This window comes from Caretta caretta, chromosome 6 (genome assembly GCF_965140235.1).
Source record: "Caretta caretta isolate rCarCar2 chromosome 6, rCarCar1.hap1, whole genome shotgun sequence".
NCBI lineage: Eukaryota > Metazoa > Chordata > Testudines > Cheloniidae > Caretta > Caretta caretta.
Window position 1 is genome coordinate 38,052,383 of NC_134211.1, and position 25,612 is coordinate 38,077,994.

The following is a 25,612-nucleotide window of genomic DNA, read 5'->3' on the forward strand; positions in this document are numbered from 1 at the left end:
ATCATTGAGAGATGTATGTATGAGTGATATTTAAGGACTTATGATGTTGTAATGGTGCCCCCCATGAGGCTTTATGGAAATATGCTTATGAATATATATAACTGGAATATGTTTTATGCTACATATGCCATGTAACATATCTATGTAAAGGTTATGATCTACTGAATCTATTAATCCTATTTGTATGCATGTATCAGTTTTGTATTCGAAGTTATGAATATTGGCTGTGCACTGGCTTCATTTTTAAGTAGCCTTTGTAAAGCATTTGGTCAGCTTCTTGAGAAAGGAATGTGCAAATTAAGTGCCCACTCAAGAAGCACTTAAGGGACAATGGATCTGGGGAGGCTCCAATCCACATAAGAAGTCTGCATGAGGACGTTCAAGCTAGCATGTGAGCCATGGCTGCTACCTGTAAGTTCTGAGTCATGTGTGGACATGTGACTTGCCCATGTGACTCCAAAACTCCATCTTGTAGCTGGACTTCTACACAAGAGAGAGTCTACTTAAACCCCGGGAGACCCCTCCATTTGGACTTCAGCTGGCTCAAGAGATAGCCTCTCCACCCCGAAGGATACCTGAAAGAAACTGGAACAAAAAGACAATAACTACAGGGGGTGTGAATGATTGCTGGACCCAGACTAGAAAGAGACTAGTCTGTAAAAGCAAGCTTACGGGAATTCCTCTCAGGGTGAGGTTATCATCTGTATTCAGTTTTCTTAGACATAAACTTGCGTGTTCTATTTTATTTTGCTTGGTAATTCACTTTGTTCTGTCTTCTTAAATCCTACTTTCTGTATTTAATAAAATCACTTATTAATTAACCCAGAGTATGTATTAATACCTGGGGGGGGGGGAGGCAAACAGCTGTGCATCTCTACCAGTATTATAGAGGGCAAATAATTTATGAGTTTACCCTGTATAAGCTTTATACAGGTAAAATGGATTTATTTGGGGCTTGGACCCCATCGGGAGTTGGGCATTTGAGTATTAAAGACAGGAACACTTCTTATGTTGCTTTCAATTAAGCCTGCAGCTTTGGGGCACGTGATTCAGACCCTGGGTCTGTGTTGGAGTACACTGGTGTGATGGCTCAACAAGACAGGGTGCTGGAGTCCCAAGCTGGCAGGGAAAGTAGTAGTCTTGGCACATCAGTTGGCAGTTCTCAAGGGGCTTTCTGTGATCCAACCAGTCGCAGATGTTTTTGTATCAAAATTCTTAAAGCATGTAAGGTGACATGCCTTAGAATGGTTCCACCAGAAACCAGATAAAAATTTCTCTCTGGCTACATGTCAATGAAGTAGTGTAACATTTATAATGGAAGCTATTTACATATGGAGTCAAATGCTAATGGAAGGGTGTGAAATCAACACGAAAGAAGCACACACAGGAAAAAAAATCAATCTTGTTTGCAAACTAAAACAATGGTCTGAGCGACTCTTTCTAGGGGGTGCAGATGAGCCTCAACTTATTCCTTCAGTTTGTAAGTACAAGCTGCCAGTAGGCTTGATCTTATCAAAAGGGGTCTCAATCAAATTGGTTGAACATGCAATTTTAGAGTAAGCTATCTTGTAGGAGACAGGGGAATGCCTGTCTCTAGAAACTGTGTTCTGAATTTGTTTTATATGTAACCACATGTTTCCAGTATTCTTACTCACTTTCACTTGAATCTCTGTTCTTTAAAGATAAACTTATTCTTGTTTTCACTATATGTATACCTCAGCACTGTGTGGTAACCAAAGTGGTGCTCCTGAGGGAACTCTTGCAAGCTGGGGTGTATTATTCTTTCAGGAATAGTTCAGTGGCTGAGCACTCTAGAGAGACGGTCAGAGGACTCGGGGGTTGGTGCCTATCACTAACCTGTACAGAGACAGCAAGGCCTGAGGGAGCCCGGAAGGCAGTGCTTATATTGCCAGAGACTAGTGGTTTCAGATTTCCTCACACTAAGGGCAGGTGCTGGTGAGGTGCCCCACAACCCTGGGAACCCCAGAGAAGCATCCAGTGTGAAAGAACCAATAGTGGCCTGCTCCACATGAATGAGCTGAAACTGGTACATCCTTTTGTAACAACAAATTACACTGATAGGGAAACAGATAGGTTGATGGAAGAAATGGAGGCGTGAATGAGCCATTTGGGGCTCTGCTAGAACTCCATATTTGCTCAGGTCATCCATGTAAAGGCACAGCTCTACCTGTAGCTAGCATTTAAAAAAAAATATGTATTTCACTATATTTTCCATATCAGCTGGTCCCTTTTTAAGTAACTTATTTTTATAGTAATAGATTTTTCACCTATGATGAAAATGTATTACCTACAATTTGGGTTTTAAAAAGAGACAAAATTAAGCAAACCACGGTCAGTCTTTAAAATGCATCCAAGACAACCACAGAAAGATGGCTGACTTTTTGCAATGGCAGAAATACATCAATCAGATGGATCATTCAATAGGGTCAAAAATGAAGAGAAACTGCTCAGTTTTGCTTTTTACTTTATGAAATGGCTCTCAAATCAGCAAAAGAGAATGCTGCAGCAATTCCATTTCCCATTAATGCTGTGCTGATTTATCTGACCCAGTGTTTCAAAGCATCAGGCAATAAACCATAGTAATAGTACAAAATCCCTTTGTTGGTCTAGTAAAAAGTGAGTTGTGAATTAGTATTGCCTTAGGGATGGATGGCACTACAGTGTAGCAAATAAGAGACACTTTGGTATAATTAGCTGAACAAGTTTTCAAGTATCCTTAGAGTCTCCCTGGGTTGGACCTTCCCCCACACACACCAGTACAGAAATTTCATGGAGGTTTTGAGAAAAACATGCAACAGAAATTTGCAGATAAAACTTTAAAATCCAGACATCAAAGAATATATTTACAATGTGGAAAATGAAGAAAACAGGCTTCAGTCTATTAGTACAGGAATCTGTAACACAGAGTTTAAGGTCAGAAGGGACCACCAGATCTAGTCTGACCTCCTGTATACCACAGGCCACCATCACCACCCAACAACTGCACACTAAACCCAACAATGAATATTTACAGCAAAGTATTACAGCCCACAGGAGACTAGACTATTGTGTTCCATAGGCAGAAAACAAAAGGGACCGAGGTACACCAATGCCCCAGGCCTCAGCAACGGCAGGGAAATTATTAAGTGAAATGTATCCAGATAATCCTTGCAAATAACCTGCATCTACATGTTGCAGATGAAGGTGAAAACCCCCATGGTCACGGCCAATCTGACCTCGTGGAAATTTCCTTCCTGACCCCACATTTGGCAATCACTTTGACCTGAACATATGAGCAAGAACCAGCTAGCCAAGCACCTGAGAATCCTTGGTGCCACCTCAAAGCCCTGGTTCTTCTTGTCCTATGTGCCATTTCCAGCCTGGCCAGCCCTGATGCTTCAAAGGAGAAAAAAATATCCCAGAATACATTGCAGGGGGGGGAGAAATCCCTTCCTGACCTGGCTAAAACCCTGAAGCATAATGCTTTGATAGTTGAGAAAGCCCTGCTGGAGATCTAATTCCTGAGATATGACCAAGCCCATGAGCTCAGAGACAGACGTTCACTGAAAGTCATCAGAAAAAATTATTTAATACACTTTGGTTTTATATTAAATGGTACTTCTCACATGAGACTCTCAAAATTCTACTGTCATTAACTACTGAAACATCATAATATCCCTATGAGGGAATTATTTTACCCATGAGTTATTTGAGGCACAGAGAGGTAATGTGACTTGCCCAAAGTCAATGGCAGTGGTGGGAGTAGTAACCAAGGAGTTCTACATCCCAGTGTCTACCTCATGGCACTCCTTCAGGAGCATAAATGTAAGACTACCATATGGCCCAAGGGCCAGCCCCAGCCCACAAGACGTATATCTAGATGACCCACACAACATTCAGGTTTTGCAGAACGTAAGCTTCCTCCCCCGCAACCTCCAAAAATATAAATGTCTAGTCCTCATGGTTGCAGAGAATCTTCCAAACATGAATGAAGAGTAATATAAGCAATAATCTGCTTGAATTTGCAGAGAGACTGAAACAATAACCAAGAAGTGTCAACTCCCTTGTCCGCTACACATTGTGAAGAAAGTGTATAGTCCAGGTTTGAAACCTAGCCCAAGAACACAAATAATCATAGAATTTGGCCCTCTCCTCTGCAATTTCCTGGCTATTATGTCCTCATAGCATAATATGATTTGTATAAAAGAACTCACAAGAGATTTTACAGGTTTTAGGGCTGATAACCATGGTAAGGAGTTATAACCAGATAACTATGGTAAGGAGGTTACTATTAGCTCTGTTTAACAGGTACATTCTGTATCTCTGTTCCCATGTTCTTACTTCTAAGCAGTATTTCATGAAAATGTTCTTTCTATTCCTGCTACTTTATTTCCCCAATTGAAGTCACAGGGAATCCAAAACTGCAGCTTCAACAAAAAGAAAAGGAGTACTTGTGGCACTTTAGAGACTAACAAATTTATTTGAGCATAAGCTTTCGTGAGCTACAGCTCACTTCATCAGATGCATGCAGTGGAAAATACAGTGCGGAGATTTTATATACACAGAGAACATGAAACAGTGTGTATGGTAACACCTATTAACGACAGTGATCAGGTAAGGTGAGCTATTACCAGCGGAGGGGTGGGGGGAGGGAACTCAACCTTTTGTAGTGATAATCAAGGTGGGCCATTTCCAGCAGTTGACAAGAATGTGTGAGGAATTGGGGGAGGGGAGAATAAACATGGGGAAATAGTTTTACTTTGTGTAATGACACATTTTTATGGTTGACTTAGAATAACGCTTCCTCTGCTCTCGTCCCCTAATGCCCCTACTCTATTTGCGCCACATTAATGACATCTTCATCATCTGGACCCATGGAAGAGAAGCCGTTGAGGAATTCCACCACGATTTCAACAATTTCCATCCCACCATCAACCTCAGCCTGGACCAGTCCACACAAGAGATCCACTTCCTTGACACTATAATGCTAATAAGCGATGGTCACATAACCGCCACCCTATACCGGAAACCCACTGACCGCTATACTTACCTATATGCCTCCAGCTTTCATCCAGACCACACCATACGATCCATTGTCTATAGCCAAGCTCTACGATACAACTGCATTTGCTCCAATCCCTCAGATAGAGACAAACACCTACAAGATCTCTATCAAGCGTTCTTACAACTACAATACCCACCTGCTGAAGTGAAGAAACAGATTGACAGAGCCAGAAGAGTACCCAGAAGTCACCTACTACAGGACAGGTCCAACAAAGAAAGTAACAGAACGCCACTAGCCATCACCTTCAGCCCCCAACTAAAACCTCTCCAACGCATCATCAAGGATCTACAACCTATCCTGAAGGACGACCCATCGCTCTCACAGATCTTGGGAGACAGGCCAGTCCTTGCTTACAGACAGCCCCCTAACCTGAAGCAAATACTCACCAGCAATCACACACCACACAACAGAACCACTAACCCAGGAACCTATCCTTGCAACAAAGCCTGTTGCCAAATGAGTCCACATATCTGTTCAGGGGACACCATCATAGGGCCTAATCACATCCGCCACACTATCAGAGGCTCATTCACCTGCACATCTACCAATGTGATATATGCCATCATATGCCAGCAATGCCCCTCTGCCATGTACACTGGCCAAACCGGACAGTCTCTATGTAAAAGAATAAAGGGATACAAATCAGACATCAAGAATCATAACATTCAAAAACCAGTTGGAGAACACTTCAATCTCTCTGGTCACTATTACAGACTGAAAAGTGGCAATTCTTCAACAAAAAAACTTCAAAAACAGACTCCCAACGAGAGACTGCTGAATTGGAATTAATTTGCAAACTAGACACTGTTAACTTAGGCTTGAATGAAGACTGGAGTGGATGGGTCATTACACAAAGTAAAACTATTTCCCCATGTTTATTCCCCCCCCCCCCCCCACCACCACCACCACCACTGTTCCTCACACATTCTTGTCAACTGCTGGAAATGGTCCACCTTGACTATCACTACAAGAGGTTCCCGCCCGCCCCTGCTCTCCTGCTGGTAATAGCTCACCTTACCTGATCACTCATTCAGTGTGTATGGTAACACCCATTGTTTCATGTTCTCTGTGTATATAAAATCTCCCCACTGTATTTTCCACTTCATGCATCCGATAAAGTGAGCTGTAGTTTTCGAAAGCTTATGCTCAAATAAATTTGTTAGTCTCTAAGGTGCCACAAGTCCTCCTTTTTTCTTTTTGCAGATACAGACTAACATGGCTGCTACTCTGAAACCTGCAGCTTCAAGCAAGTTTCTATAGCTGCTCTGGAAGCTTTCAAAGATTTATTTCTTGGAAATCTCTCTTCTTTAGAATCATTTCAGTATTAAAATGAAGCTTTTGGATGTTCAAAACATTCCCCTAAGGGTCTTGCTCCTTAGCAGAATGACTCCAAAAATTTGCCACAAGAAATTCATTTGGAAACTCATGAGCCCCAAGATGCCAGAACTCACAGGATCAACTAGTCCACTCTAGTTTTAAAGTGATAGCACTTTAAGACCTGTTTGTAAATCCAGTAGAATATTTTGAAAAGCATCAGCAGTTTTTGTTTAGGATGTCGTTAACCAATACCCCAATATCCTGTCTATGTTTTTCAAATGAGACTCTTTCCCTTGTGAAAATCTAAATGTCAGCTATACCTCATTTCAAAACAGATGGGAGACATCATTTGAACAGCCTAAAAATCCAAAATAATGCTTGTTTTCAACTCTCTACACTAGAATCTTCTTAACAGTATTGCTAAATTTTAGTTTATGTCCCAATTTGCTTTATGAGATGTACCAATATGAATAATACATGAGCATACAGTTTCTTTGGAAATCTGAGTTCAGATGTAGACATCCTCAATGACAGTGTTTGGACTGCTTATTATCATATACAATGTTTATGCAATCCCATCTTTGTGAAAATATGCCTCCAGTCTTAAGAAATAAGTAGTAATTTAGTTCTTCGTTCTATAGCCATGTTTCTATTCTAAAAGAAGCAACCACTCAGTTATACTACTATGTTACTTTGCCTGCGTTACTGAATGAAAGCTTCCTGAAGGCAAGAAATGAGAAACTTTTATGTGGTGTTAAAGACAAAATAACTCAAGAAATAAGGAGGAATTATTTTAAAGTGAGAATAGTTATTTCAGATTATTCACATTTTAAATTATTGCTACTTTGTAGATTCTTGCTTGTAGAAAAAAACGTCATCTATTTACTAATTCAGGAAGTACAGAGATGCTTAGTCTTGTATCCAAAGAGCTTATTTGCATAAATTTTATCTTTGTACAAACCTCAGTCTTGTTGCCAGAGGACTATATCCTGCAGTTCTTATTCAAGCAAAATTCCAAAGGAGATTTTTGCTCCAGTAAGGGCTACTTAAAGATTTCAGGCTTAATACCTAAAGGTTGAGATTTTCAAAGCAGTGCAGGGAATTTAGCTACTAATCTTCCATTAATTTGAATCAACGCACTGCTTTAAAAGGCTCAGTCCAACTGTCTATTAAGAACGGCCCAGTAATTTCACCATTCCATTTGTGGAACTCCAGACTTCAACGGCATCAATTGGCTACAGAATTGGTCCAAAGGATAGGACTTTCAAGAGTTCTTAGCATTGGTCTAACTGCTCCCCATTGAGGTTAAAGTCCCATTGATGTCCGTGGAGCAGAGTTAGACAAAAACTCATCACTTTTGAAAATCCACCCAAACTGTCACGGGAATCCTTGGGATCATGCATTCTCTAACATACTGCTTAACTCTATTTCTTTTCTGATCTAATGTCAGTTTGTAGATTCATAGAACATATGGAATAATATATCTAATACTTATACATTACTTTTTCTATTGTGTTATTAGTAAAGTCAATGTAGAGCCCATAGTTAGTTATCCTCTTGAACAGAGTTTTCTGGTATGCTTAAAAAGTATTGATTAAATCTTAGTCTTGGACTATGAGGAGCAGTGCACATTGCTAAAGTTTGGTATTACCAGTCTGCTGCTGAGTTTGGCAGGAGCTATTTCTGTTGTTCCACATTCTCAGCTAGATCTCTGAACTCTTCCAGGGCTTCCTGTAACTATATTAGGTCCTTGGAACACCCTCAGAGTGTCATATTCTTGACGCAAATTTATTTAATTTATTCCCTCACCAGTCTAAAAAATAATAAAACCACTACACCAAGTGGAGAACCAAAACACTTTCCATTTCATTCTGTCAGAATTACTAATGGCTAAATCTTTTAACATACTGCTTTCCAGGAATTTTACTTCCCCATTCTTCAGAGTCACCCAGGTTAATTAAAAGCAAACTGTCATTTTTTTAATAATTGAAGAAAATTTCTTAGCCCAACCCCCTCTTAGAAAAAAAATCCTGTTGTGTTCCAACACTTTTCTGGTACAGGAGTCCCCTTAATCTTCAAGCCCAAGTCCTCTCCATTTAGCTTGAAACCTCGCAAAACCTTGACTCTCGGCAGAAACAAAATACACTCAACTGTGCCTTCCTGACTCCAATTCTGCCCTTACTGCGAGGAAAAGCATCCCTTCACCCCGAGTTCAAATGTAGAGAATTACCAGATAACAGTCTTCAAATATATTACGTTTCAGAGTAGCAGCCATGTTAGTCGGTATTTGCAAAAAGAAAAGGAGGACTTGTGGCACCTTAGAGACTAACAAATTTATTTGAGCATAAGCTTTCGTGAGCTACAGCTCACTTCATCGGATGCATGAAGTGGAAAATACAGTGGGGAGATTTATATACACAGAGAACATGAAACAATGGGTGTTACCATACACACTGTAATGAGAGTGATCAGGTAAGGTGAGCTATTACCAGCAGAAGAGCAGTGGGGGGTGGGGGAGGGAAGCCTTTTGTAGTGATAATCAAGGAGGGCCATTTCCAGCAGTTGACAAGAACTTCTGAGGAACAACGGGGCAGGAGTGGGGGGGGGGGATCAACGTGGGGGAAATAGTTTTACTTTGTGTAATGACCCATCCACTCCCAGTCTTTATTCAAGCCTAAGTTAATTGTATCCAGTTTGCAAATTAATTCCAATTCAGCAGTCTCTCATGCAGTCTGGTTTTGAAATTTTTTTTTTTTTTAATGAAGTATTGCCACTTTTAGGTCTGTAATCAAGTGGCCAAAGAGATTGAAGTGTTCTCCAACTGGTTTTTGAATGTTATAATTCTCAAGCGTTCTTACAACTACAATACCCACCTGCTTAAATGAAGAAACAGATTGACAGAGCCAGAAGAGTACCCAGACGTTACCTACTACAGGACAGGCCCAACAAAGAAAATAATAGAACGCCACTAGCCGTCACCTTCAGCCCCCAACTAAAACCTCTCCAACGCATCATCAAGGATCTACAACCTATCCTGAAGGACAACCCATCACTCTCACAGATCTTGGGAGACAGGCCAGTCCTTGCTTACAGACAGCCCCCTAACCTGAAGCAAATACTCACCAGCAACCACACACCACACAACAGAACCACTAACCCAGGAACGTATCCTTGCAACAAAGCCCGTTGCCAACTGTGTCCACATATCTATTCAGGAAAAAGAAAAGGAATACTTGTGGCACCTTAGAGACTAACCAATTTATTTGAGCATAAGCTTTCGTGAGCTATAGCTCACTTCATCGGATGCATACTGTGGAAACTGCAGAAGACATTATATACACAGAGACCATGAAACAATACCTCCTCCCACCCCACTCTCCTGCTGGTAATAGCTTATCTAAAGTGATCACTCTCCTTACAATGTGTATGATAATCAAGTTGGGCCATTTCCAGCACAAATCCAGGTTTTGCTCAAACTTATGCTCAAATAAATTGGTTAGTCTCTAAGGAGCCACAAGTACTCCTTTTCTTTTTGCGAATACAGACTAACATGGCTGTTACTCTGATATCTATTCAGGGCACACCATCATAGGGCCTAATCACATCAGCCACACTATCAGAGGCTCGTTCACCTGCACATCTACCAATGTGATATATGCCATCATGTGCCAGCAATGCCCCTCTGCCATGTACATTGGCCAAACTGGACAGTCTCTACATAAAAGAATAAATGGACACAAATCAGATGTCAAGAATTATAACATTCAAAAACCAGTCAGAGAACACTTCAATCTCTTTGGTCACTCGATTACAGACCTAAAAGTGGCCATTCTGCAGCAAGGGAGATTAAGGTTAGATAGTAGGAAAAGCTTTCCAATTAATAGGGCAATTAAGTATTTGAATGGGTTTCCAAGGGACATTGTGGAATCCCCATCATTGGAGGTTAAAAACAGGTTGGACAAATACTTGTCAAGGATGGTCTGGGTTTATTTGGACCGGTGTCAATGCCGGGGGCCGGAGCTGATGACTTCTCAAGATCTCTTCCAGGCCTATATTTCTATGATTCTATTATTCTGCATTATTTACTGCCATTTCAAGTGGACACAATAGTCAACTTGACAACCAGCGCTCAATCAACTTCTGGTGTTGTGTACTTCCATTGTGTGTTATAAAAGGGCTGTGTGAAGTGATCCTTGTTTTTTCTTTAGGTACCCTGCAGTGGTGCTGTTGTGATTAATATTTGTAAAGCAGTTTTGAGATCTTCAGATGAAAAGGCACTACAGAAGTGCCGATATTGTTTTTATGAAACTCATTTCTTTTGCATGCTTCACATTTCATTTTACAATTTGTACGTGACATTTAAAAGTTATACATCACTTCCATTGTTGCAGCAAAATTATTGAAAATGCTCTTTCTTAAGGGCAGATTACTGAAAAGACACATCTTCACTCTCCTTCTCTGCATTAGTAGGATTTTCCAAATACGTTTTAAGAGCATTTCAGTTATAGGTCACTGATAATTGTTTTTGTTGCAAGAAATTTACTAAACATTCAAAGAATAATTTGGGGGAATAGATTTTTAAAATGAAGTTGTCTGAAAGTAAAAAAGTGGCCAGTGATTAGAGTGAGAATTGTTTGCTAGTCACAAACTGCACTGTCTGAAATGCAGATCAGTTTTAAGTGTATTAAAGAATAAAATCTCATTAAACAATAAAGGAATCTATTCTGAATAATAATTAAATTACAAATCTGAGAGGGGTTAGTTCAGATGATAACCAAAATGTATTACTTACCTATTATTTATGTAATTGGTAACATACTGGGCTCAGATGGAAAAATGGAGGAGACTGGGTCCCTCCCTGAGGAATTTGTCCTGGAAAACCCAAGACGCTATCTGCACAGTGTGAACATTAAAGCTATCATGGCACATCTCACAAAAATAGGTGTTTGCACTGGTGAGCTTGTCTGATGGTTCCACTCTTCTCAACAGCGTACACAGTGCCTAGGTTTTCACAGTGTTTGTCTAAAATGAAAGGGTCCATGTAAGCTGTCTCCTCCCATTCCTCCCTCCACATATTCTACAATGATGCTTCCTATGTGTGACATACTCTCTCCTTCCAATTCACAAGCCACCAGTCTCTCTTCATTCAAGTATCTCTTTCAAAAAATAAAGAAAGAAAGAACACTTCTTCTGAGAGACTTATGTGAAGTGAATTTGTAATTAAAAAGCCAAACAAACAAACACTAAAAAGAAAAGGAGTACTTGTGGCACCTTAGAGACTAACAAATTTATTTGAGCATAAGCTTTCGTGAGCTATAGCTCACTTCATCGGATGTAGCTCACGAAAGCTTATGCTCAAATAAATGTGTTAGTCTCTAAGGCCACAAGTACTCCTGTTCTTTTTTCAAGACACCATAGTTTACATTCTATTGAAGCCAAACCTGTAAATGATCAGCCAAACTTCAGCAATGACCTTTATCCTTAAAGAACGCAATATCTCATAAGAAAGGCCATACTGGGTCAGACCAAAGATCCAGCTAGCCCAGTATTTCGTCTTCTGACAGTGGCCAATGCCAGGGGCCCCAGAGGAAATGAACAAAACAGGTCATCAAGTGATTCATCCCCTGTTGCCCATTCCCAGCTTCTGACAAATAGAGGCTAGGGACACCATCCCTGCCCATCCTGGCTAATAGCCATTGATTGACCTATCCTCCGTGAACTTATCTAGTTCTATTTTGAACCCTATTATAGTCCTGCCTTCACAACATCTTCTGGCAAAGAGTTCCACTGACTGACTGTGCATTGTGTGAAAAAATACTTCCTTTTGTTTTAAACCTGCTGCCCATTAATTTCATTTCATGACCCCTAGTTCTTTTGCTATGAAAAGGAGTAAATAACACTTCCCTATTTACTTTCTCCACACCAGTCAAGATTTTATAGACCTCAATCATACCCCATACCCCCCTTAGTCGTCTCTTTTCCAAGCTGAAATGTCCCAGTCTCCTCATACGGAAGCCACTCCATACCCCTAATAATTTTTGTTGCCCTTTTCTGAACTTTTTCCAAGTCCAATATATCTTTTTTGAGCTAGGGTGACCACATCTACATACAGTATTCAAGATGTGGGTGTACTGTGGATTTATATAGAGGCAAGATATTTTCTGTCTTATTATCTATCCCTTTCTTAATGATCCCCAACATTTTGCTTGCTTTTTTGACTGCCACTGCACATTGAGTGGATGTTTTCAGAGAACTATCCACAGTGACTCCAAGATCTTGTTCTTGAGTGGTAACAGCTACCTTAGACCCCATCATTTTATATGTATATGTATAGTTTGGATTGTGTTTTCCAATGTGCATTACTTTGCATTTATCAACATTGAATTTCATTTGCCATTTTGTTGCCCAGTCACCTAGTTTTGAGAGATCCTTTTATAGCTCTTCACAGTCTGCCTGGGACTTCACTATCTTGAGTAGTTTTGTATCATCTGAAAATTTGGCCACCTCACTGTTTATCCCCTTTTCCAGATCATTTATGAATATGTTGAATCGGACTGTACCCAGTACAGACCCTTAGGGACACCACTATTTACCTCTCTCCATTCTGAGAACTGACCATTTATTCCTACCCTTTCTTTCCCATCTTTTAGCCAGTTACAGATCCATGAAAGGACCTTCCCTCTTATCCCATGACAGCTTACTTTGCTTGAGAGTCTTTGGTGAGGGGCCTTGTCAAAGGCTTTCTGAAATCAAAGTACACTATAGCCACTGGATCCCCCTTGTCCACATGCTGGTTGACCCCTTCAAAGAATTCTAGTAGATTCGTGAGGCATGATTTCCCTTTTACAAAAAACACATTGATTCTTCCCGAACAAATTATGTTCATCTAGGTGTCTGACAATTTTGTTCTTTACTATAGTTTCAACCAGTTTGCCCAATTCTGAAGTCAGGCCTGTAATTGCCGGGATCACCTCTGGAGCCCTTTTTAAAAATGAGCATCACATTAGCTATCCTCCAGCAATGGTCCCCAACCTTTCTTGTGGGAATAGCAATATGCTATTCCCAGAAGACTGTGGTGGGCGCCGGACACCCCACCGCCAAAATGCCACCGCCGAGAAGTGACAGCAACAAGAAGCGTCGCCGCTGAGCAACGCTTCTCCGGCGGCCACACTCAGCTGCAGCATTTCAGCGGCGGGGTATACTGCGGGTGCACAAAAATGCCCCGGCAGGTGCCATGGCACCCACGAGCACCGTGTTGGGGACCCCTGGGTTACAGACTACACATTTGAGTTTGTTCATAAAACCTAAAAATAAAACCCAGTCATGGTAGTGCAGGTGTGCAGCCAACAAATAGAAAAAAATTAAAACAGAAATAAGGTAAAACACTAAAGAGCATAAAAATCAATATTTGACATAATAGAATGAGCTGGAGGTCGGGTTTTTCCCCTTATGACATAGGTTTGATACTGCTTCTACATCCCTCAATAGTATTTGACTCCCCCGCCAACCCCTCCAAAAAACTGTTTTGTAAATAGATACTTAATAAAGAGCTGTGCCAAGCCACAAAATTTCAGTTTGGATTACCAACACTCCAAAACTTCAAAGGCGATCAGATTCTGCATTTTGGTTTGTCCTTTATAAAAATATGGACTATTTCAAACACCTTCCCTCTCCTGACAAAGTTTAGTCTTGTTTAGATCTAAGCTTTGGATCAGATTGATCTCTAGTATGCAACTTTTTAAAGGGACACTGTTAACCTGATTTTAATTGGATCATTTAAAAAAATATCAATTTTCTCATGGAGAACCCTTTAAGTAGTATGGAAAACATGTATAAGGGTTTCTTGGCTCCTCCACTTTATAAGGAGTTTTTAAGTTTTTTGGTATAATGCCAAAACACCAGCACCAAGCATTTGTAGCCCAAAATCCCCACCAAGCTTTCTCTCTGCACGCTCACACTGTGTGCTGCCCCTCCAGCATCAGAGCCAAGTGAAGAGTGCGCATGTGAGTTCCTCCCAGAGAACGGCACTAGAGTAATGCAACTGACCTACAGAACCCTGAAAAGGACTCTGCACAAAATGCTTCAAAGCAACAAACTGAAAACATAGGAGACTATATTCCCTCTAAGTTTGTTCTTACTAACCATAGTAAGTACAACATTTTTCAGATCGAAATGGGATTTTAATGTTAGTGGTGTCCTTTTAAAAAATATTCTACGTACTGGAGAATTTTTATAATTTGTGTAATTTCAGTTTACAGCCAGCGACTACAACTGGCATCATGGAGTTTACATTAGTGAACTCCCATAGAGCCTGAATGCATTGGCTCAATGACCTGCACGTCTTGAACCTACGCTCTGAATCAAATTTCTAAGCCTAACACCTTTTTAAGTACTGTGAACAGGCATGGTCTAGTGAACCAAGTGAAGCATTGTAAAACAATAACTCCTGGAAGTAATTCTGTAAACAAGTCATCTGTAACCACGTGGGGGGCTTTTAAGCTTTGCTCTCTGATTGGGAGATCAACTCCAAATCAAGATTACAAATCCTGAATAATTTACGCTTAATTCTAAATGGGAGTCTTTCCACTGACTTCAGTGGGTTTTGGATCAGGCACCATGTGCAGAAGTACTCAAAGGCCAAGGCCCTGGATTGTGGCTGAGGAGTTTTCAGTTCATCTCAGAATGGGGATGTAAAAAGGGGGCTGTCAGGCCACTACTCCAGCAGCAGGGCATAAAGGCACACTGGCTGTGTCTCAGATACTGGCAGCTAGGTGTCAGGAAACTTTACACTACTGCGTATTTCCCTCCCCAGTGGCTAGCTAAGGTACCTTTGGTGCAGTTTTAAGTTGTTGAACTGGTGCAAAGCTGCACCAACTCTCTGGAGAATAAGGCCTAAAGTATGAAGAACGTTTTCAAAACATCTTCACTTGTAAATAGTCCAGGGATAAGCATAGCTATAAAAATGTACCATTACCCAGTCTATCAGGAGCTCTTTGTTTATTTTTTATTATTCCCCTTGAGTAGAAGCTTTAATTTCATTCATATACACATTCACTTCAAAGCTTTTAAAACGGGACTAAACATTTCAGCATTTAAGTTCTAAACTATGTTTCTTTCAGCTTTAGTGGTAAATAATTTTGAATCACTTTCTTTTGCATATTTCATCCAACTCAATTAAACTACACTACAATAGGTCTTTGTTTGTATGTACTGTCTCTGTCCTGTTTATTGAGGAACTTTCTTAACAGCTGGTTTTACAGCATATATCCATTAACGCTAGGCTACTCCCCCACCCTCTTCATCTCAGTTCCCACTAACTGCATTATATTTGGAATGGAAGGACCGCAGTTTTGCTTACAACACAACATTTATATAAACACACAAGCATGAATCATGCATATTGCACTGGGCTCAGCGGGAGCAAAGAAAGCACATCTCTTCACATGTGGGAGCAACAATTGGCTGGTAATGAAGAAAACTAAGTGCACTCTTACACTCTTGGGGAAAGAATCCCACTCCTCCTCTAACCACACCAAAATAGTACTTCATTCTGAGCAACCTCAAATCCCACAGAAGTCAATGAAAGTTGAATGCCCTAAGCACCATGCAAAATTGGGACCATAATTTCTCACCCACTTACTGAGACCCCCCCACCACCACACACAATCTACTGTGGCAAATTGCCTGCACGATTATGATGGGTCCCAGGCTTCCTCTTCTTGTTTGTGTTTGTGTGTGTATGTGGGGGGGGGGGGGGTTTCAGGGCACAGTTTCCTGCCTCTGAACTAGGGTACCAACTGTCCCACTAGTAACCCAGAGAAGGGTAGTGGAGAGGGAGCGGACCCAGACCTGGGCCCACCCTCTACTCTGGGTCCCAGCCAGGGGCCCTAGGGATAGTCGCAAACCACTTGAACTAATGCTTCCTTCCCCTGGACTATTTCCCTCTCCTGCTCTTCAGCTTTTGGGGCTTCCTACCCTCTCTCTGCACAAGCTGGGTGTCTTGGTCTTCTAGCCAGCCACGGCACTTCTCCAAACTCTCCTCTGCTCTAACACCAACCCACTCTACTCCAACTCCTTCCCTTGGCTGATTGAAGCAGGGTTTTTTTATCAGGTGACTGGCTTCAGGTGCTCTAATTGGCTTTAGGTGCTTTTAATTAATCTGTACCAACCTTTCTTCTCTCTACAGGGAATAAGGCTTCTCCTCATTCTGGGGCTTACATATCTCTCCTATATCACTCTCCTGCTGCCTTCCGGCCATGCTGTATCACACTATATGGGCACATGATTGTCCTCAGCAGTAGATCTCTTTGGTGCTTCTCAATGCTCATGCAGAAGCTCCATCTGCTTCATGCACACAAAAGCAAGGGTGGAGGATAACAGGGACCATCTCTCTTCCCTCTCTCTACTCAGAGTCCTGCTTTCCAGGGAGCAGCAAGATCAAGCAGCCCCTGTACTCCCCTGAACACAGGTAGTCCAAGGCTTCTCATGATGAGGAAACATTTTGTTTCCCCTGTGTAGCCAAGCAGAGCCTGCTCACAATCTGGGCTCAAACGTCTGAATAAAGTAGATTCCCATCAATCCCCAGTAATATATTTTTCTCCTAAATTATCACAACTTTGGACAGCATCCTCGAATCTTTTGTTTGAGACGTGTCCAGGCCTTATGACAGATCACTTGGATTAATGCACTGCATTCACCATGGGCCTATACTTGAGGATCCCATGGAAGCTACAAGGGGTATAGAATATAGCTGCATGTCTGCATAGGAGTTTTAACCGTAGGGAACAGATTAGACTTGTCTGTAAACTGCACTATTTGCTATTGTGTGCAATTCAAGGCATTGACTGTGATCTATAAAATATATTTCACTGCACTGGTTCTCGCTACCTGAGAGTCTGCTTTTCCCCCCAGGAGCCACCAGTATAGATGAGGTCAGCTAAAATTCTTGTGTTAACGGTCTCTATCTCCAAAAGGCTAGTAGCTGAACAGACCTTGCAAACTGGGCTGACAGAACATAAATTTGATCGTTCTTAGATCACAGTGTAAAATCTATATATTTTCCCAGGCTTCTGCTTGAGAGTGTAATGAGTGTAGAGTGTTTGAATGTACATTGGAAGATGCGGTTTTTTATTGTTCAAATCATGTGGATTTTATTATATAAAATGCATGAACTCTGAAGTGCATAAATAAATGCATTTTGGAAATCTAACAATGGACAATAAAATAAATTTAACTCCCCCAACTCTGAAATCCAGAAATGGCCCTTCATTCATTATGTTACTTAAGCAATCCCCCTGTATAAACATTTTTTTTCAGGCTCATTGTTTTGTTACCAGTGTAATGACAGCAGCCATTCCAGAAACTGTCGTCTAGAAACATTCTCAGTTATCATCATTTGCAATCAGCTTGGAAAGCACTCACCAAACACAAAGCCCCTCCTAATGAATATTCCTGCAGTGATCCTGGCACTTGTGCTTATGTCTCTGGCTTTCCTGTTACAACTGGCAGAGGCAGAAGGTTTGTAGAATTTTGGTGGTGCCCAGAACGGGTCCAAGTCCCCACCCCACCCCCAAACACACACACACCTGCCTAAGGCTCTGGGATGGAGTTTGGGTGCAGGAGGGGTGCGAGCTCTGGGAGGGAGTTTGGATGTGGGAGAAGGTTTGGGGTGCAGGCGAGGGTAAGGGGTGCAGGCTTTGGGAGGGAGTTTTGGTGCAGGAGGGGGTTCAGGCTCTGGGAGGGAGTTTGTGTGTGGGAAGGGGTTTGGAGTGTGGGCTCTGGGCTGGGGCAGGAGGTTTGGGTGTGGAAGGGGTAAGAAGTCAGCTCTAGGAGGGATTTGGGGTGTGGGCTCTGGGCTGGGGCAGGGGGTTGGGGTGCAGGAGAGGGTGAGGGGTGCGGCGCTTATGTTGGGCAGCTCCCAAAAGCGACCCGCACACCCCTCTGGCAGCGGCTTCTAGGCGGGGGGTCTCTGCACGCTGCTGCCCGCAGGCACCATCCCACAGTTCCCATTAGCTGCAGTTCCCAGCCAATGGGAGCTGCTTAGTTGGCGCTTCAGGCGGGGGCAGCACGGAAACACTCCCGCTCCCCTGGGCCGCAGGGATATGCTAGGAGCTTCCAGGAGTGGCATGGAGCGAGTGCAGGCAGGAAGCCGCCTTAGCCCCGCTTCGCTGCCAGTGGTGGTAGCGGCGGCCGGGGGCCTCAGGGCCCTTTTAAATCACGTGGAGGCTGCAGGCAGAGCCGCAAGGCTCTCCGGGGGAGGCACATGGGGGCAGCAGGCGGGGCTGGGGGAATGACCTGGCCCTGAACATTGGTGGAGCTGGGCTCCCAGGCCCTGAATTTTCCTGGCGCACAGGCACCATGGGCCCATATAACTCGCTGCCCCTGACAACTGGATGTCCCTGACCATCTCCTGGACATCTGCAGCGCACACAAAATAATTGATAAAGGGGATTTTGGGAAGTTTGTAGAGCTGGGGAAGGCAAGAGAGCAGACTGTCTGTGAGCAATGTCTGGCAAGTTTGAGGGTCTCTGCTTCTTACTGGTGGACTTTGTGAGGCTCTTATAGCTCTTCAGTGCACAGGAGAAGGTTCCCTTGTAGCTATGCTCATGTGGGCCTCTTAAAGCTGATAAGAAAGAGGGGCCTCACTGAAAGCCAACTAAAGTCAGTTAAAAGATTTCCATTGACTTCAAGGGGCAGCGGATCATGCCGAGGGGGAAGGTAGTCTAAGGAACTCAGAGAGCTGCAGCTGCTTGCCAGTTACTCTCCTCTTCAGCAGAAGTGAATTGTCTTTGAGCTGGTCAGGGGCTTGGCAACATGGTGTCTGCGCATGGAGGAGATTCAAGAGACTTAACAGGTAAAACTTCTATTTTTCTTCTTTGATTCTAAGGCCTTGTCTACATGGTGCTTTAGAGTGCACTTGAGGGGTATAAATTCTAGTCCACACTAGCGTATTGCACACTAACTGTCGCACGCAGATCCCCCGGCATACACTACAAGTTTCCCAGTGCGCGTTAACGTAGTCCTGTTTAAACCAGGGTTACGTTAATGTGCAGTAGAGAACTTTAAATGCATGCCAGCAGGGTGCATATGGGCCATTAGTGTGTGATATGCTAATGTGGACTAAAATTTACACCCCTCTGGTGTGAACTAAAGCACTGTGTCAACAAGCCCTAAAAGAATTGGAGTTTCTTACTCACATGCACTTTAATTGTGCTAATTTGGGACTTTATTCTACAAGGAGCTAAAGATCTGTAGGAGATCGTGAACATCAACAAACCACACTGAAATCAGTGGGAACAGAAGGCGTTTGGCACCTCTAGGCATTGCTCAGCAGTTTTCAGGATCAAGACCTTGATGAACTGTATAAGTTGTGACCAACCTCCCAGTATTTAGTGAAGTGTTTCCATCACTGTGATTTCTGGGGACCAAGAAGCTGGGCAAGGATCCATGGTGACACTCTTTTTCATATTCAACTCTCTCATTGTTCTTTGAGGATTCTGACAGAAGTGGCTTTTTATCAAAACTCTGTGCACTTTACCCTTTCTGCTACAGAAGGGCTTCTTTACTGCTACTGTAAGGCCTTACTCATGACATCAGTGCAACAAGAAGAGAAGTATAAGAATAGGGGGTTTTCAGGTCACTGGTGAAAAGAAAAGAAAACCTTGTTGCTCAGCTGGCTGTACTCCTCCGAAGCATACCAGGAAAGGGTTTGTGAGAAACATCTCGTACAGCAAATTTAGCTGGGTCCAGTTTTCAAATTTTAAGGAAAATGCTGCTAAGTAGCAGAAGACTATCCAACACCTGTTTGTTAAATCCATAGACCAACAGGAAACACCACTTTGCTGAAGTACATTGCCTGACCAAAGCCCTGTTTCATTAAACATTATGGACTTATTTCCTGAATCAATAACATCATTCCTATATCAACTGGCTCTAAATTTGTACCTTGAAAATAATCTACAGAATACTGTTGCCATCTCTATAACTCCTCTGAAAAATCTGTATCTGCCAGAACTTTTTGAGAGCCACAACTCACATAAAGGATAAAGGCTGATGAGGTGCAATGGACTTTCTATTTTATGTGACATAACTATGTAGGTGTATTTTAAAATGTTTCTGTGGTACCCAATGTTGAGGCTATTGTCAACTCTAAAAATTTCTCACTGGAATCTAATTTACTTGATTGTGTAGTAATTGACTTAGTTAATTTTAAAACTGATCAAACCTGTAATTGACATAACGAGTAGTTGTGGCACCTTAGAGACTAACCAATTTATTTGAGCATGAATACAGACTACCACGGCTGTTACTTTATAACGAGTAGTGTATCAATTAACAGTATTAGCTTTTATATTACTAACAATGCCACCTGCACGTTGAAGGCTTCTGCTTAACTTCACCCACTGTCCTGTCTTGACCCTAAAGTTAAAGGGTGTGCATTCACTGTGCATAAGAGTTAAACATATGCCTAAGTCTTTGCAGGATTGAGGCCTAAAACTATAAGGGAAAAAAGGGAGTCTTTTTCCTGTACTTTCACATCATAAAACTTCACTGTACGTGTTTCAGTAGCAAAGCAAATCACGTTGGGAAAATAATATCCACCAGGCTTCCCCGGTGCAGCCTTTATTAAAAATGTAAATTAAAATTTGACTCCCCATGGAACCTTAACCTCCCACCACTACAGCATCTGTTAAACTTACCTGCCTGATATAATAATGTAAATGCTTGGTTCTCATTTAGAGGGTGACTGACTAGCAGTACATACACATTCATTCATTAGAATTGTAGCTGTTGTGAAAGCCTATTGTTTTATTTATCAATCCAGTAGAATTATCTGTCACACTGCATTAGAGCGCAAATTCTGCTGAAGGAATGCTTGCATGAGCTTACCAATTTTAATTTATTGACTACATTATAGCTCCACAGGATAACCAAATAGATGAAATATAACATGCTCCTCGCATTCAACTGTGTCTTAGGAAATCAGCACATGCCAATAGAAATTACAAGGTTCAGATTTACATTTGAATCTAGTAACACCAGGTGACTTGGTATCTTTATAGTATAGGTAACCTGGCTGTAGAGTTTATTCCCTTCATGATAAAATGAAAATGAAAGAAAGAAAATATATTACAAACTCTTTGACAAGCATATTTTCAGCTTGGGGTTACACTGTTTTGAGATATAAATCATGTAATATTCTCTGTAGACATTTTGAGAGTAACATAAGTCTTTGCATTTGTTTTGATACGATTTGGCTAATTAATTCAGATCCAATGTTATAAAGCAAGAAACATTTATTTTAGCTAGGCATTCGATGTGTTCTTATATGGCACTTTCTTATTAGCCTGAGAGGAAAATCAGATTGTTCTGCTGACATGATCAAAAGCCATAATGTTAGATTTGTTGGCAATGTTAGATTATTTTATTACAGTTCTACGTGTTAGTTCTTCAGTGTTCTTACACAAAGGTAAAGTGCAGTGACAGGACATGTTACAATGCCATTCCTTGGAATGAATATCACACTATCTTGAAACTTACCATGGTGCTGAGATGCTGGGAAGGTGACAATGCATTTGTCAATTTCATTACATTTGCAGGTTTCACAGTAGCAGCCGTGTTAGTCTGTATTCGCAAAAAGAAAAGGAGTACTTGTGGCACCTCAGAGAGAAACCAATTTATTTGAGCATAAGCTTTTCGTGAGCTACAGCTCACTTCATCGGATGTATCCGTAGCTCATGAAAGCTTATGCTCAAATAAATTGGTTAGTCTCTAAGGTGCCACCAGTACTCCTTTTCTTATTACATTTGCAATGGATCATTGGAGCCCTGAAGAGGAGGATGAGGAGCTGTTTGCAACCACAAGGTAGGACTGCTCTCTGCTTTGCTCCAAAAGACATGAGAGATGGTGTAATTAGGAAATCTTGTTTAAATCCAAGCTCTGATACTTACTTCCCACATAGCCCTTCACCTCTCTAGTTCCTAACCTGTAAAATGGGGATAATAATACCACCACCACCACCACACTGACAGGAGTATTGTGAGGATTAGTTTATACAGTGCCTTGAACATGCAGATATGGAGCAGTATTATAATGCCTGGAATGTAAGGATTCCTGTTGCCTGCACACAGGATGGTTTCTCCCAGCAACTATAGACAAACACCAGTCAAGGGCCACTTCAATCTGGTGGGATACAATAAGGAGTGTCAGCTAGTTGGGTACGGGAGAATGAATGGACTGGCCTTTCTTTTTTGCAGCTTAGGTTGATGATGTAATCAATCTATCTAATTTTAATAGGTACCTTAATGTAAAGACTTCTGACTCAAGAGTTTGGGATACCATTCTGCATGAGATGAAATGTGAAAACTGCCTAAAGATATTTGGCTCCCTGAAGGTGACTAACCAGGTACGGAGGGGAGAGGGGAGAACACTGAGAAATTTGAGACAATAGTCTCAGAGTGAACTTCTCCTCTGCGATATATGTATGCAACATCCACTGAAGTCAATGGAGGCAGAAGACTTATGCGTAGGCAGTATGCATACATACATACATACCCTTAGACTTTAGGGTCTTTAGGCAGGGATTGGCTTTTTGTCACATATGTACAGCACCTAGTTCCATGACACCATTGTTCTTTATAGGTGACTTCTAGGTGCTACCACGATACATAGAATAATAAATAATGATCTATCAAACATCCTAAAATGTGCATTATATAGAATACATACATATATTCAAGCGGCAAAGAGTCTTGTGGCACCTTATAGACTAACAGACGTATTGAAGCATAAGCTGTCATGGGTGAATACCCACTTCTTCAGATACAGATATTCGATATCACAGGCCTTGTCTACCCAGTGCCTTAATCCTCACCAGGGGGCTGTAAATCCTAATGAGCACTAGCTCTGAAAACACTTTGTTACTTCCAGGTGGCTTGAGGAAAAAATAAGAATTCAGTAATTATATCCCTGCTTCAGTTGCTTATTAAGAAGACAGTAGCCATTTTTGTTATCAAACATTTTGGAAAAGTTGCTGAAAAAATAAGGGAAAATGCAAGCTTTTCAATACTTTTTCTCAATATCCATGACTTCAGGTAGCTTTTCTTCCAGAGATTTTTAAGTGACAGTACACTGATGTCCAGAGAGTTTGGCTTATTTACTCATAGGCATTGCTATTGTGTTCATCACTGCAGCATCTCAATGATATATTTAAGATCCACTTTCCAAGATCACACTTTGCCTGCACTCTCTTTCTAGCCAGTTTCTTGTTTAAACAGCTCTATATGAAGAGTGCTGTAGAGATAGTGAGATTTCAGTTTAGCTGATATTCTGTGTCCACACTGGGAAAAATGCATCATATTAGAAAGTGACACATTTTTACAGCGTAAACATGGCCAAAGGGTGTTCCGTATGTTGGGCTCTTCACCCAGAATGCCCTGCATTAGGCAACAGGTGGGCAAACTCTCTGGCCTAAGGGCCACATCAGGGTTCCAAAACTGTATGGAGGGCTGGGTAGGGAAGGCTGTGCCTCCCCAAACAGCCTGGTCCCCGCCCCCTATCTGCCCCCTCCCACTTCCTGCCCCCTGACTGCCCCCCTCAGAACCCCCGACCTATCCAACTTCCCCCCGCCACTCCTTGTCCCCTGACTGCCCCCTCTCGGGATCCCCCACCACTGACCGCCCCCCGGACTCCATCCCCTATCCACACCCCTGCCCTCTGACAGGACCCCCAGGACACCCACGTCTATCTAACTGCCCCCAGCTCCCTGTTCCCTGACTGCCCCCCGGAAACTCCTGTCCCTTATCCAACCCCCCTGCTCCCGGCCCCCTTACCATGTGGCTCAGGGCACCAGGACCGGCAGCCACGTGGCCCGGTCAGAGCCAGCCACGCCGCCGCACAGCACTGGAGCAGGCCGGCGGCTCTCGCAGCCATGCTGCCCAGCAGGAGCTCACAGCACCGCTGCCCAGAGCGCTGGTGGCACAGAGAGTTGAGGCAGCAGGGGAGGCGCTTGGGGCTAGCCTCCCCGGCCGGGAGCTCAAAGTCTGAGCAGGACGGTCCTGCAGGACGGATGTGGCCCGCGGGCTGTAGTTTGCCCACCTCTGCCATACAAGCTGGAAAGTAATTTTATAGACTCCTTCATTCCCTCTTAGGAAAACTTTGTAAAGCATTCTATTTAGAAATCACTCTGCCAACATACACTCATTTCTGAGGTTTTTTTCTTTGCCATATACATGATTAAGAACAAATAATAATTTGGAAATAATGTGTCTTACATGGTAATGTTTTGATGTCTAGGGAGGTCCTGATGCTGCTAAATATTTAACCTGATTATCTTGTGGTGCTGTAAAGAAAGCTCCACTCTTCAATAGGTAGTCTGATTGATCTACTAGTAATGGGAGAAGGAAAGGTGTGATAGGCTGTCAATGTTAATGAAGTGTTTGTGGGTGTTTCACTGTATTACACTGACACAAATGAAACTTCCCCCCTTCCCAGCCATTACAGTTTCTAATAGTCAATCCCATCTATCTGTTTTATTACATTCTGCAGTCTGGCTGTAATGACGAACGCATCATTCCTAAAGAAAGGGAGAGAAAAAAAATAATACACATAACGCTAACCTTTAATGCGACAGTTAATTCTTATGTCTGTGACAGCCCTATTTTTTAACATTTACTACCTTAACCCACTGGCTATAAAGCATTCCACGTAAAATACAGTGTTAAATCAAATGATGTGCTAAAGTGGTTCTTGCTGCCATATGTTTTGCTATAATGGAAAGTACAGTAAAGGGCACGTACTGTAGTACAGCACTGAAACTAATCTGGAGAGAGAAGAGAAGAGAGGCTGTAAGATAGGCTCCTGTACAGTAGGAGTACTAATACTCACTCATTGTAATGTTCCGTATTTATCTTTTAAAAAGCAACCGCGCTGTAAGCAGATTTTCCTCCCACTCCCAGCCATAGAACTTTTTTTAGTGTCGCTCATTTGTTCTTTTCCTAGTTTGATTAACTATTCAGAGCAGGTAGTCCTAAGCAAAGAACAAAGATTGCGTAATCTGAACTTTAACTCATACTTCACAGGCCGGTGCCTCAGTCAGTTTGTGAGGAAAAGCAATTATTGCACTTGAGCTAGCACCAGGAACAGTATTATAAAGAAGGGTCAATGACACACCATTTCACTGGTACAAAAATCATTTTTTATAAAAGCACTATAATTTCACCTTCCTGACTG

At 42.1% G+C, this 25,612-nt stretch overlaps 1 long non-coding RNA gene across 1 annotated transcript in view; it reads right to left on the minus strand.

Annotated features, from left to right (window-relative positions):
- LOC125638394 (uncharacterized) overlaps window positions 1-25,359 on the minus strand; it is a 138,091-nt gene extending 112,732 nt beyond the window's left edge. The window contains exon 1 of the long non-coding RNA XR_007357208.2: window positions 25,268-25,359. This is a non-coding gene — a long non-coding RNA (uncharacterized LOC125638394). The remainder of the gene's footprint in view (window positions 1-25,267) is intronic.
- Window positions 25,360-25,612: the final 253 nt, after the last annotated feature.